This window comes from Varroa destructor, unplaced genomic scaffold, assembly GCF_002443255.2.
Source record: "Varroa destructor unplaced genomic scaffold, Vdes_3.0 BEIS01000002.1, whole genome shotgun sequence".
NCBI classification, from domain to species: domain Eukaryota; kingdom Metazoa; phylum Arthropoda; class Arachnida; order Mesostigmata; family Varroidae; genus Varroa; species Varroa destructor.
In genome coordinates, this window is record NW_019211455.1 from 24,805,298 (window position 1) to 24,817,599 (window position 12,302).

The window sequence follows — 12,302 nt, forward strand, 5'->3', positions numbered from 1 at the left end:
TTTATATGTCAGCTTCACGAAATAAAAATCCTACCTCGAAAGTTCGAATAATGATGAGGATAATTTTTTGTATTTTGCGGTGTTTACGTAAAAAAAGTAATTGATTAATATTTGTGCATTATTGTGCATGAACACTGAGCGTCTGCATGATTCTTAATAATGAAGGATTAAAAAAAAGATGGTAAATGGTCGCTGTAAAAATGTTTCTCGCTTCCTATGTGAATTTCATTTCAGCACACTCTAAAGCCTCATTTTTATTAAAATCAATATAAGATTGTCATACTTGCCTGCTGGCTATTAAGTAACATTTTACTATGTATACAAAAAGTTTCAAAAAAACTTAAGTTCTAACTAAGTGGATGGGGTTTATCATTCGCACGATTCGCTGAAGTGTCCTGTGCAATGAATATGTACTGAATCGGCTGTAAAAATGATCAATACTACGTAGCAATAACTTCTGCCTAACCTTAGATCGACTTTGTGTAATACACACTGTCTTCACACGCACACGCTGTGTGGAACGTGCCAATAACCTAGAGAAAAGTAGATGCGTCCACAGTTATGTTATAGTAATGAGCATTACTTTTTTGTTGGGAAATGACTCGTTCATAATAAAGTTACACTCTCTCAATTAGCATCATAACAAAAAAAAAAAACGAAGTGGGCTTGGCTTTACGATTTATAGGCAAACTTAACTCGGTTCGAATTTTGGTGTTAATTTTAATTGCTGTTATTCTCGTCATACTTGACAGTCTTATTCTAATGGAAAGTCTATGGAACAAAGCAAATCTATGATTGGCGATAAGGTTTACCTGCTCTGAACTCAAGCTAAGCTCGGTTTAGTAAGTTTCAGAATGAATATACGGATAACTCTTGGAAATTTGATCGACAAGATTGTATAAAATCTATAGGTATACGTTTAAAGCCAAGCGGTACCTGGTTTCTAACATATGTCTGCTCATGTTGCGGAAATCCCTTGTGTATATACGTTTTTTTTTACAAATGATACCTTTTTCTCGTTATCCTATAAAAAATGCTCGTTTTTCTTATTGTTTCAATTTTCTAATTTTTTGTTTGCTAGTGGTTAGAACTATATACCGCTGAAGAGCATGATTTTACCTTGAGATTAGACTTCAAACGCGGTATGATGGTTGCAAGGAATAGTATTTCTTTTTGACACTTTCTATCCGTCTCTTATTAACATTGAGAAGTTCTCGAAATAACCTGAAACAGTTATAGCGTGAACAACAAAGATTTTATCGGTGCACCTATGATTCAAAAGCTGCTTGCTAAACGATGGCCATCTTTGAAATCCAAGCCTAAGACAAAATTTAACGATCTCAAGAAGAACAATCGAGGGCAGGGTCTTTCTACAGTATGTAGTATTTCGTTGTCGGAAAAATATTTGAAAAAAGAACGCAGTAAAAAACGATAAGCTCCCATCCAACATTAACTCGTTTCCTTGACGCCGTCTGGCCTAGGGAAGACACGACAAGATTGAAAACAGGAACGAGGGTACATAGAAGGTTGCTAGAACAGGTAATAGACGAACGTGCTAATGATTATAATGTATAGTATTTTGAGTGAAAAAAAATAAGCGTACCTGACATAAAAGTAAACCGCAGGAGATTTGTTCTTCGGCACAGAAAGGGGGAGCTCTGCTTAGTATAATGTCAGCATATTGAATACACTTACGCGACTTACATAAGCGAGCGTGTTGTAAACACTTTTCTATACTTCAGTAGTATTCAAACGTCGAGCCGACAATGAGCGGCAAGGTTTAACACATGTGTTGGAAGCAAGAGAGGATATTCGATCGGAGTGGTAACATCTCTCATTTAGTGATCACAAACAAAGGTCGATATAGCTATTATTGTGTGAAAACTAGGTGATAACTTTAATTAATGCGCTAGTGTTTGGCACTGTCCAACGATGATATTCCTGGTTGGTGTTTTCATAGTGTACTGTGAGCAACTATTTTGGTGCTAAGCGTATCAGAGTGAAGGTGGATCCGAAATTGGACTTCCACGATTCGGCGTGTTGAATCAAAGGTTCATGCGTGCACGACAACAACACATTTGGCTCTATTCTAGCGGCTCGTGATCGTGTTTATTATCTAGATAGCGTGATGCCATGGCCTTTGTTAGTCTTCGTCCTGAGCTGAATAGTCTAAAAGGAACCTCAGGACGTTTTATATTCATACTGTGAGACTCGCGCGACCTACGGATATAAGGTCACTTGAAATCGGCAGCTATCACATTTTATACTTTTGTTTAGTAGTAAATACGTCTTTATTTTTAAGCAGAGAAGCTCATTGAACGAATATATAGAAGTAAACATGACCGGCACACGAACTACGGTAAAGTGTTTGTTTTGATTAAAGATAAAGGATTTTTATATCGCACTGTATTAAGCACTACAGGCACGAATAGGCACCCCTTAATGTTTGATTGCATAGCCATAAAAATGAGACCTACGCTCAGTTTCGAGTCTGTGCCATATAGATTTACAGTACCATATGTATATATCTATGAATACCTTCAAAGCCCATATTAAGGGCGTACCGCGTATCGGTGATCAACTACGACTTAAAAGACCGACAATGAAAACGGGAACTAAATGGCGCCCTGGAAAATATAGCTAGTATGTTAATAGTTCCGTAAATGTCTGCATTATAAGCCTAACAATATAGATGAATGGCACCAGGATAAGCAATAAGCGAAATAGGAAATTTATTTCGGTCGCACGTTATGGTTGATTTCCTCACGAAACGGACTGTGAAAACTAGTCATCTCTTCGTTTTTATTAGTCCAGAAATTAATCGTCAAATATTTCTTTTAGCACCTTGTTTCCGAAACATAAAATAAGAGGTAAGCCTATTATTTTAGGCGGAGGACTAACCGGACCTCATAATTCGAATTAGTTGCACATTAGAGATTATAGACTACTAACGTCACCACATGGATGTCACACAGACGCGGAAAAAGATGTACCAATTGCCAAGAGGCAAGTGCTTATTAAAAATCGGACCTAAACTAACATTTCAAGGAAGATTCGCAAATATGTAGTTAATAGTGAATTCCCTTCTAGCTATTTTAGACCAGCATTAGATCCAAGGCTTTCAGTACTGAGGCACATCCCGCACTCTTCTAAGGCGCACGCCTTCAATCTGAGTCGTGTCATGTTCCGAAACCAGAGAAAACAATTGCAGCAGAATGTACTATACAATGATTACGCGAGAAATGAAAAAATATGAATGATAATATCAATAATAATATAACTGTATGACCACAGCAAAAGAAAAAAAAAAGCATGGGTTTCGAAACATCCCTAACAGCTGGACAACTTCCACAAATGGGGTAAAAATTCGGAGTAATTAGCTAGTCGCTTTCAAAGATAGAAAGATAATTGTACTTCGTTAACTTCATTTAACTGCAGTGCAAGTCTTTAATTCTGTCCCCAATGTTATGGTCTTGTTATAAAGAGGTGTAGGAGTTAAGATTTCGAATTTTTCGGAATGTATAGACATTTTTATGCTTTAATCGTGTTGATTTTTCTTATTACAGGTTAAAATATATAGCAAAAGCGTTTCGCAGTGAGAGAACACATATCCAGCAACGGTGTTGCAATGACTATCGTAATCTAAAGCTGTATATAGCCAACGCCTACTTAAAGGTTCGGACCTTCTTCAACAATATATTTATTAAGCTATTTCACCTAGCGATCAATGAACAGAAATGGGATGATTCTATTTTTAGCATGAAGCTATCTTTAGTAGGCCCTATTCTAATTGCGTTTCCTTACACAGTAACGTCGTAGACCTGTATGGTATTCTGTGATATGATTAGCAATTTACCTCAGCAAGTTATCGAATATACTAAAAGTATTTTCTGTAAGTTCACAGCGCATAATGCACAAAGTTGCTGACAGCACAAATCATGGTAACGTTAGATGTCCATTCTTGCTGCCTGCGGTCCGGCCTCATAAACTTGAAACTTATTTTTAATCAAGTTATCAATTGAATTATCAAAATAATAGTTTTCTACCAAAAGTAGGATCACTAGCAATCCTTTACGGCAACATTGGACATCAGAATATCTCAAGGTAAAACAAATAAGTGAATGTTTCAATAAAATGGCCAATATATTGATCTGTATTAAAACTAACCAGTTGCACGTAATATTTAAAAACAGTGATAGGCGTTATAATATGGAAAATAGTTGAAAATTGCTATTCTTGGAGAACTTAAAGCCATTTGCCATCGAGCTACAGCCTACAACATAGAAACGCTTAAAGTTGACTGTAATTATGGCAAGAACACTGGCACTCTTTATATATATATATATTGCATTTCGAATATGAACAGATTATCACTAACGGTGGTCGTCAGTGACATGAGCGAATCATACAAATTTCTGCCTTCGGACAGAAATACGAATAGGAGCAATGGATATTTCGGACTGCTACCTAAGTGGCAGCTGTGATATAGTCTGGCGTCAGTAACTGGACGCAGGTCAGTTGGCGCCAACGCAGAAACAACACGAAATTTTAAGAAGCCATCATTTGTAACATCTAACAAAGTATTACTTTTTTTCATAGGACCTGCTGAATTGATAAGCATGAAAAAGCTTCAAAAAAAACATCGTACAGGGTAATAATTTGACGCTTTGGAAAACCAGCGATAGACACTCATGGAATTGGAGAGATTGCAGCAGGATCTGAACGGGTTCAAGGTTCAAAACGCTATCGCCGAAACGTCATTATTAGCATCCACGAAACGAGCTTTTGCTGACTGCAGCCACTGCTATCTTTTATGGCCCCATTTGCGCTTATCCTAGAAGCAGCTGGGCTTCTGCTCGTTGGGTCTTCTTTCCCTGTCAGGTATCGACGAAGTGCGAGAACAGTAAAGTATCTCCAATCGTTCCTTGTTCAATTATACCAATCAATGCAGATGTTTAATGTCGTACAGAAGATTGTAAGAGGAATACGTCCCATCAATTTCCAGGCCCTGACTAAAAGGCAAGTAATATACATGTATGCTAGTACTAATGCTTGGACTTAAATGGTGCATGTATCGCGAAGATAATCAATGGCTTTACACCTCAACAGTTCGTGTTGTCTAGGAGTAGTCTATGAGCCGCGCTAGCAACAATGCTGAGTCAGTCAAGGACAGGACGTTCTTTTCGACGCCACACCCTCACATGTATATATTAAAGAAAAACAATCTTAACATAAAAGCAAAGAAAGCTTGGTCTGCATAGCTGATCGTTACCCGAGTACTTATCACTAAAATTCAAACATTATAAATTACGTTATATATCGCTTTAGTTCAACATCGAGACACTGTGAACCATGTCATCAGTTAGGGGACACTCATCAACAAAAATCTACATAATTTACTCTGACGTGGGGATATTGTGTATAGTCGCTGCTCGTAACGCCCAAGCCTCCTCCGGTATGCGATGAACGCTAAACGAACGAGACGATAATAACTCTGAATTACACGTCGTTGAAACAGCGATTTATGAGAGAATATTTGGATATAAATTTACCAGAAAGCCCTACATGATTATCAGTCGTTAAGTGCTTTGGCGATGCATCACCCATATCTTCTTTGAAGGCCAAGTCCTATGTTAAATATTTACCGAGTGAATCATATGATGCAGCAGAGTATAATGTTACGTTTATCAAAAGACGATTCCTCAGACGTTGCGCTTCAGCTTTGTAACTAATACTAATAAAATTGAACTTCCCATTGATTTCTATCGATATCTAACGACAAACGCGCACTAACTATGCAAAGCCTATAGCAGAACAATCCTGTGTTCAATAGGTCTTACATGCACGGGAAAGCCGTTGTCTTTAACGTATTTCACCGCCGTGATCCTATAGACGGTAATCGGGACATGTCCCGACTCGGCGAGAAAATTCGGCGAGAATAATTGTAGTTACATAAATTAAACTTAAAGAGAAGTATGGTAAATATCTTGTGGCACGAGAATGTCTAACGCATTTCTGCATATCTTTCGTCTCTGGAGACATAAATATCGCCTAGCACTTATTGTAACGTTGATTAAATCTTAATATCAGCGTTCAGTTATGTGTTTGTCTTCGCCAAAGCATAGTAAATATTATAATTTGATAGGGCAGTATAATTAATCATCTCGGCTAGTACTGTGCATACAACATGACCGTGGCAGCAGTAGCTTAAATTGGTGGACACTCAACTATAATAGCTTCTATTAAAAGCTGCTCTCGGTCGAAAGGGCTTTAAACTCGAGAAAAGTCAATTTGGCCTCTTTGTTTTGTTGATTTATTTTATAATATAATACAGAGATATCTATAGCGCAGCTAGTTCCCAATACCTGTTACTACTTTCATCTCGAACATCCGTGAGCCGTATGGTCAGCATATTTATGTCAAACGAGATATGCACACTGACGTCTTGCACGCACGACGACACTGTGTGCATATCTCGTTTGACCGTTTGTAGAAAAAGAACAAAAGTAATTGTAGTCCCCAGCTTCTTAGACCGACCCTGCAACGCATAGAATGTTTAGGTTGTGAAGGTGTTCGATCCGTTCTATGGACCGCCGCCATAATCGGTAATGGAGTGAAGGTTTCTGAATTTTGCTACGCGTTCAATGAAGCTTTTTCTTAACTTGCTGTCGAAGTCTGGCGCAGTTATGCTGATCGAAGGGTCTAAAGACGACTTTCGCGGGAGCAGCGCAGCAGAGGAACTAGTATCAGCAATGTTCCATTGCGCATGTTTTGCTGCAAGGCTATATGCACTTTGCTGTGTACCGCTGTACATTCACTGAACACGCCCAAGAATGTCCCTTCGGATCGCCGCCCTTTTCGTAAAGGCGCTGTAATAGAACGTCAGTGAAATCACTCGGCTTCTTCAGAGTTGCACGGCAGTGCCATTCGGTCATAGTTGGGCAAACCCTTCAGGCGTTCGACGTAAGTTTTTGGCATGGCAAAACGCATATCAAGCAGCTTTTTCGCTTCATATAGACGCGACACATGCCGGCAGGTATTGATAGGTCACGAAATCCGCAACTATAACACAATAATCGTTCTTTGGACAAGCCGTTTTCGTTCCTTTAATCCTTAGAAGTAAAAATAAGAGCTGCCTGCGAAGGATATGTGCGTGTACGTAATGTCAGACGCGGTCTACAGTGAATAAAAGGTTACTTGTTTGGATCAAAATATTTACGTTTTTTAATGTTAAAACAGCTTACGCTTATTGAATAAGGCTTTTGTTTTTGTCCAGATAACTACTAAAATATTACTCATCTAAGTTACAAAAAAAAACTTAACTACTACTCTGTTTAATATTGTACCGAATGAATTTTTGAACCTAAAAAAAGTACTCGACATTAAAAGTAATACTACTTTGTTTTTGGCGTGAGTTGTCTGAGCTGAATCCAAGTATTATATCCTATATACTTAATAAATGACCTTTATGTGGGTTATCAGTGACTGTACAGAAAAGTGGAAATTAAGAAAAAAAATTAGATGAAGTATCGATGAGAATAGCGCGCACTCTACAAAATGTCAAAAATCTAGTTTGTCAGTATTATTTCAGTTATCTAGAAAGGTAATTATTATCTACTGGTGTTGATCTGGACCGAAAATATGGTTTATTAATGGCTACTTCACACAACGATATAAATAGCCGCCTGCAGCGTACTATCTGGGCGGTCGCACTCGGCTTTTACGAAGAGAGTAACTTCGTCAGTACCTCAAAAAAACTGAAAGCACTCAAAGATCAAAGCATAGTAGACGGTAGAATGATCCTTCGTGATCGCAATCACGGCTATACTGTGCAACCTGGAAAATCAATTTCTCACTTACTGCTGTATTAGTTCCAAAGATCGAGACCTGTAGATGCCGAAGAATCGCAGTTTTCTTCTAATAAATTAAGAATCAGGTAGCTGCACACGTTCTTATGATTCCTACTTTTCATTTTATGAAGGGTAAGAATTAAGACGGAAATTTCTTAATCAGTAAAGCAGAGCAAGAAGACAGGGAACCACGTCAAGTAGTAGCTCGTCCTACAGACGTAACTAGAACGCTATCTTGTCATTTTTGCGAACTCTTCAAAGCTGACGTCTTCACCAGTTGACTCTGTGTGTGACGACATACAGGAATTTAAAGTAGGAAACGCATCTTATTTGATTGATACTTTTCATCCTAATCAACTCGTGGATTTTGAGAGCTCTTGAGGAGTTCAGGCCTGCTTTCGTTGGCTGTATCCATGCGTTCATGGGTCAAAATCATACATATCGTTACAGACTACGTATAAAAAAATACGTGATTGACGGCGAATCAGCAGCAGTACGTTCCATTGTAGTTGACCGAAGCTTACAACTTGCAGCCTAACTTCTAGCTCAAGTCACTTCTGTTCTCTTGCTTGATTTCGCTAGACTTAGCCTTTTCTAAGCAGCGTCCATCTATCTATGATCTAAGAACGCTTTGAGACGTTTACCTAACGAGATTAACAGTTTAGACTCAGTCTAACCTAGGATTTTGTGTGTTTCCTGCCTTGTTCTTCTCACGAGGTAGCCTATTTTACTATTTATAACCTGACATTTTCCTACCCACAGGATCTGCTTTGGCGTTTTTGAGATAACTTGCCCTCTTTCTGCTCTGCAAGGTCGTCCTATTAAGGTTCACCGCAAATACACTATGCGTCTTAGTTTCATTAATATATTCCGACTTTCAGCCTCTTTTTCATAATGTAAGTCGGAATATAGATAATGCTACTCACAATTATTTTATTACCAACGCTTCTGTTTTTTTAAGCTGCGTTTAATTCATTATCGTATAGAAGCGGATTATTTCGAATTACCAACCCAACCCTTGATTAGCAACGTACAGACCGTTAAATCCTCGAGTCTGCTGCTGCTGCTGCTGCTTAGGAATTATATTGGTATTCTCGCTTCTATGTAGTAGTTCTTAAGAGAAGCTATCGATTCTCAAATTCTTTTGAATTTTGGATTGAAAACCATGTGTAATCCAAAGAGGAGTACGCCTCGAAAAACGGTTCAAAAAAAACACTGGAATTGGTCAATTATGCAACTAAAAGCGGTTATATTCTGGCTAAAATTGTGATCTTCAATAATTAAACCTGGTATTATCATCTTGTGGATTAGATAAATGGCGATACTGAAGAATACTAAATGATTGTTTAAAAGCGATACGTGTATACTGCATCTGTCAGCGGCCACCATTATACTTTATATTTATTTGGTAACGACTGGCTTCATGGCATAACGCTGTTGATATTGTTCACACACCAGGACATTATGGCGTCCTTAATGGGTCGAATATAGCAACTCGTTTAACGAGTACGGAAAGGAGTGATAATGAAATATCTAATTTCGTTATCACTCCTTTCCGTACTTCTAGGACTTTTAGGCATTTAACTCTGTCTAATCCATAGTTACAGCGAGGAATGAAGCGCATGGAACCGAAAATATCAGAACAAAAATAATTCCTTATACGATAAAAATTACATTACTTTCAGTGCCCCTACAATATTGATCGCATTTTTAGGGTAAACCGTACTTGCAGTTTAGACAACAATAGAAAGCTACAACATTTAACCTGCAGCGAAATATATCGTATTGTAGAAACGTAAAACGGGCCGGAGGGCAGCATCACGAAGTCCAGATGCCAATATTCCGTCTGCATAATCGTCACCTCCATACATATGTAGTGGCAGTTATCTGACGGTGAGAAATTTTGTCCCTCCTTTGTAGAAGAGCGAGTGTTAGACGTGTGGAATCAACAATCACGAAGATAAACCTCCCTTAAGAAACAAACCTATCTCCCGAACTTACGGTGCATTTTGCAGACTCTTGCGACAGCGGCATGCGCTATGAAGCTGAAACGAAGATTGAAGATAACATCTAGCGTGGCACAATAACTAAGTAAGCAGAACGAGCAACATCGACGATAGTTACAACAGGTAACAGGCAGATATTACACAGGCGGATCAACCTTCTACTCAAAGAAAACGGCTCGACTACGATTTATGTCATATTAGGTCGGTTAAATGATATTCTCTATCAATTTTTTCCTTGCATCTCCTATACAAATCATCAGCATTTATGTTTAGGTTCAAGTTTTCGTACCTTACTTTTTTCTAGAGCGGCCGCATAACGCTGCAGACGGAAACACACTAGTTATATATTCACTATATGTGGAATATTGTAGGAAACAGGCATCTGGTTATAACAGTGAATTGGCTACGGGAGCTGTGCTTGTAAAATCCAATCAAAATTAGTACACCTTGAGATATAAACTACTTATTTCGCAAAATACAAGTACGCATATGCCAGCGGTGTTCAGGAACTCTACAGAATTCACTAAATCTAAACATTTCTGTAATTTTTAGCCTTTTATACTCATTTGTGCAACTCATAAATGCCATTATTCGAATATTACAAACGAGTTTCGAAAAAAAAAACACAGATCTCTTTGCATATGAATGAACCCCGTAGACTTATTTGTTTGAGCATTATCAAATTGTATGCCTAAATCAAACTAAAGACAATACGTACAAATAAACGTTCGCGATCACTGTCACAACACGAATCTCCTTTACTATGGGGCGAGGTGCCTGCTTTTTTCATCCGTCGAACCTCGATTTTGTCTTTAGGAGAAGACTGCTGGATGCTGTAAAGCATCCGTATTGTATTTTGGTTCGTACGTACAAGCATATAATATAGATTAGAAGATGCCATGGACAGTGACCATCGATTTGTGGTACTTAAAAAAAGTTGTATCTTATTCATATGGCTTACCTTCTAATTACGCCAGTGGGACTTCTGGTTTTAATTAGAAAGAACGTTGCTTCACAACCTTACTTCGAAAAGTATCCAGTATAACTTCGAAACGAGTAAGTACCTTTGTCATAGCTAGTTTTATTCAAAATTGAAGAAATCGCTAAAAACATACCGTCTATATTGTCATCGATTATACATCTTGGTCGGTAGGATGATTTGAGGGAGTAACTGACAAAAGACGAAAGAACTGTGTTATGATCTGATCTGGCTCGCTTTAATCTCACGCAAATCCGCAGGCACCAAAAGCTACGCTCGAGTCTTCCAGTCAGACCATAGCTAGAAGAAATAATTACGTAAAAGGCGCTCTGTGTACGTGTTAAGTAGAATACCTTCGTACATTAACTTGTTTGATTTGTCCCGTCCCCAAGTTTATATGCGCGACCTTTGTTGCGCATCCGCCTGTAAAGCAACATTCATGGAAGTCTATCTGCTTACAACGTCTATCTTAACAAAGCAATAACTCCATTTATGTGCTATAGTACTTACATGCGCATGGGCGCGTTGAAGCCTAACGAAACGGAAATTAGGAATGATTAAAAATCGAACAGAATATGAAATCTGTAAGCGAAACTATCAAACGCCTAGTAGATGTGAATTTTTTTGTGTTGTATCCTTCAACACTAAACGTAATTCAAGTATGGCGGAATGGCCTCGTTTCATCTTCCATACAGAACCGCTAGCAGCGGCAGCAGAGTGAGAGGTAAAAAACACCAGATACATTCTGAATATATGCACGCTTCCAGGGCATAAGTAGATACATTTTTTTACTAGGCGCTAATAGAAGTAAATAGAGGTTGGTTGCTTTGTAACACTGAAGTTTCGGGATTGCAATAAACTGTTGACTATGTGGAGTGCACCATTATTTCATAGTTAAGTTGAGGTGGCCCAGTAGCGTCACGAAGCCCCGAGGGCATAACAATAAAAGAAAAAACTAATTGTATGTTAGTCGCTAAGAGCTTGCGATGTTACTTGAGGTAATACAGACATGCTGCGCAAATTTATCGCAATTTTTAGAGAAGAGTGACACTGAAACGTGTCTATACGTAGATATTTGAGGTGTTAGAAATATATTTTAGTTCAGATGAGTTTTGTGGTGTTGGTCATTTGAGGCATGAGCTCTTTAACATTAACATAAGTTGTGCAAACGTATTTCGTAAAGCTGCAAAAAGTTTTGCCGTAAGTTTTTCCGATGGCTATATTGTAGGGCTGGTGTATAGCCGTCTTCGCATAACAATGACCTTCAGAAGGCAACTGCCGTTTCCTTGCACGACATAGAATGAATCTTAACATTCATTATCATTTAAACGAACGTCTGCTAATTATGTAAAATTTTAATTATAGGTACGGGTCGCCTTTTGAATTATATGGCGTTAACCATTCAGTACATCTTTGAATGAGCCCTTGAGGTTATGATGGATTGTTTCCAGGGAAGATAGTGTATAA

At 38.3% G+C, this 12,302-nt stretch overlaps 1 long non-coding RNA gene across 1 annotated transcript in view; it reads right to left on the reverse strand.

The window, feature by feature from the left end:
- The window catches only part of LOC111244500 (uncharacterized), a 21,921-nt gene continuing 9,619 nt past the window's right edge, over positions 1-12,302 (reverse strand). The window contains exon 5 of the long non-coding RNA XR_015320697.1: positions 1-1,224. This is a non-coding gene — a long non-coding RNA (uncharacterized LOC111244500). The remainder of the gene's footprint in view (positions 1,225-12,302) is intronic.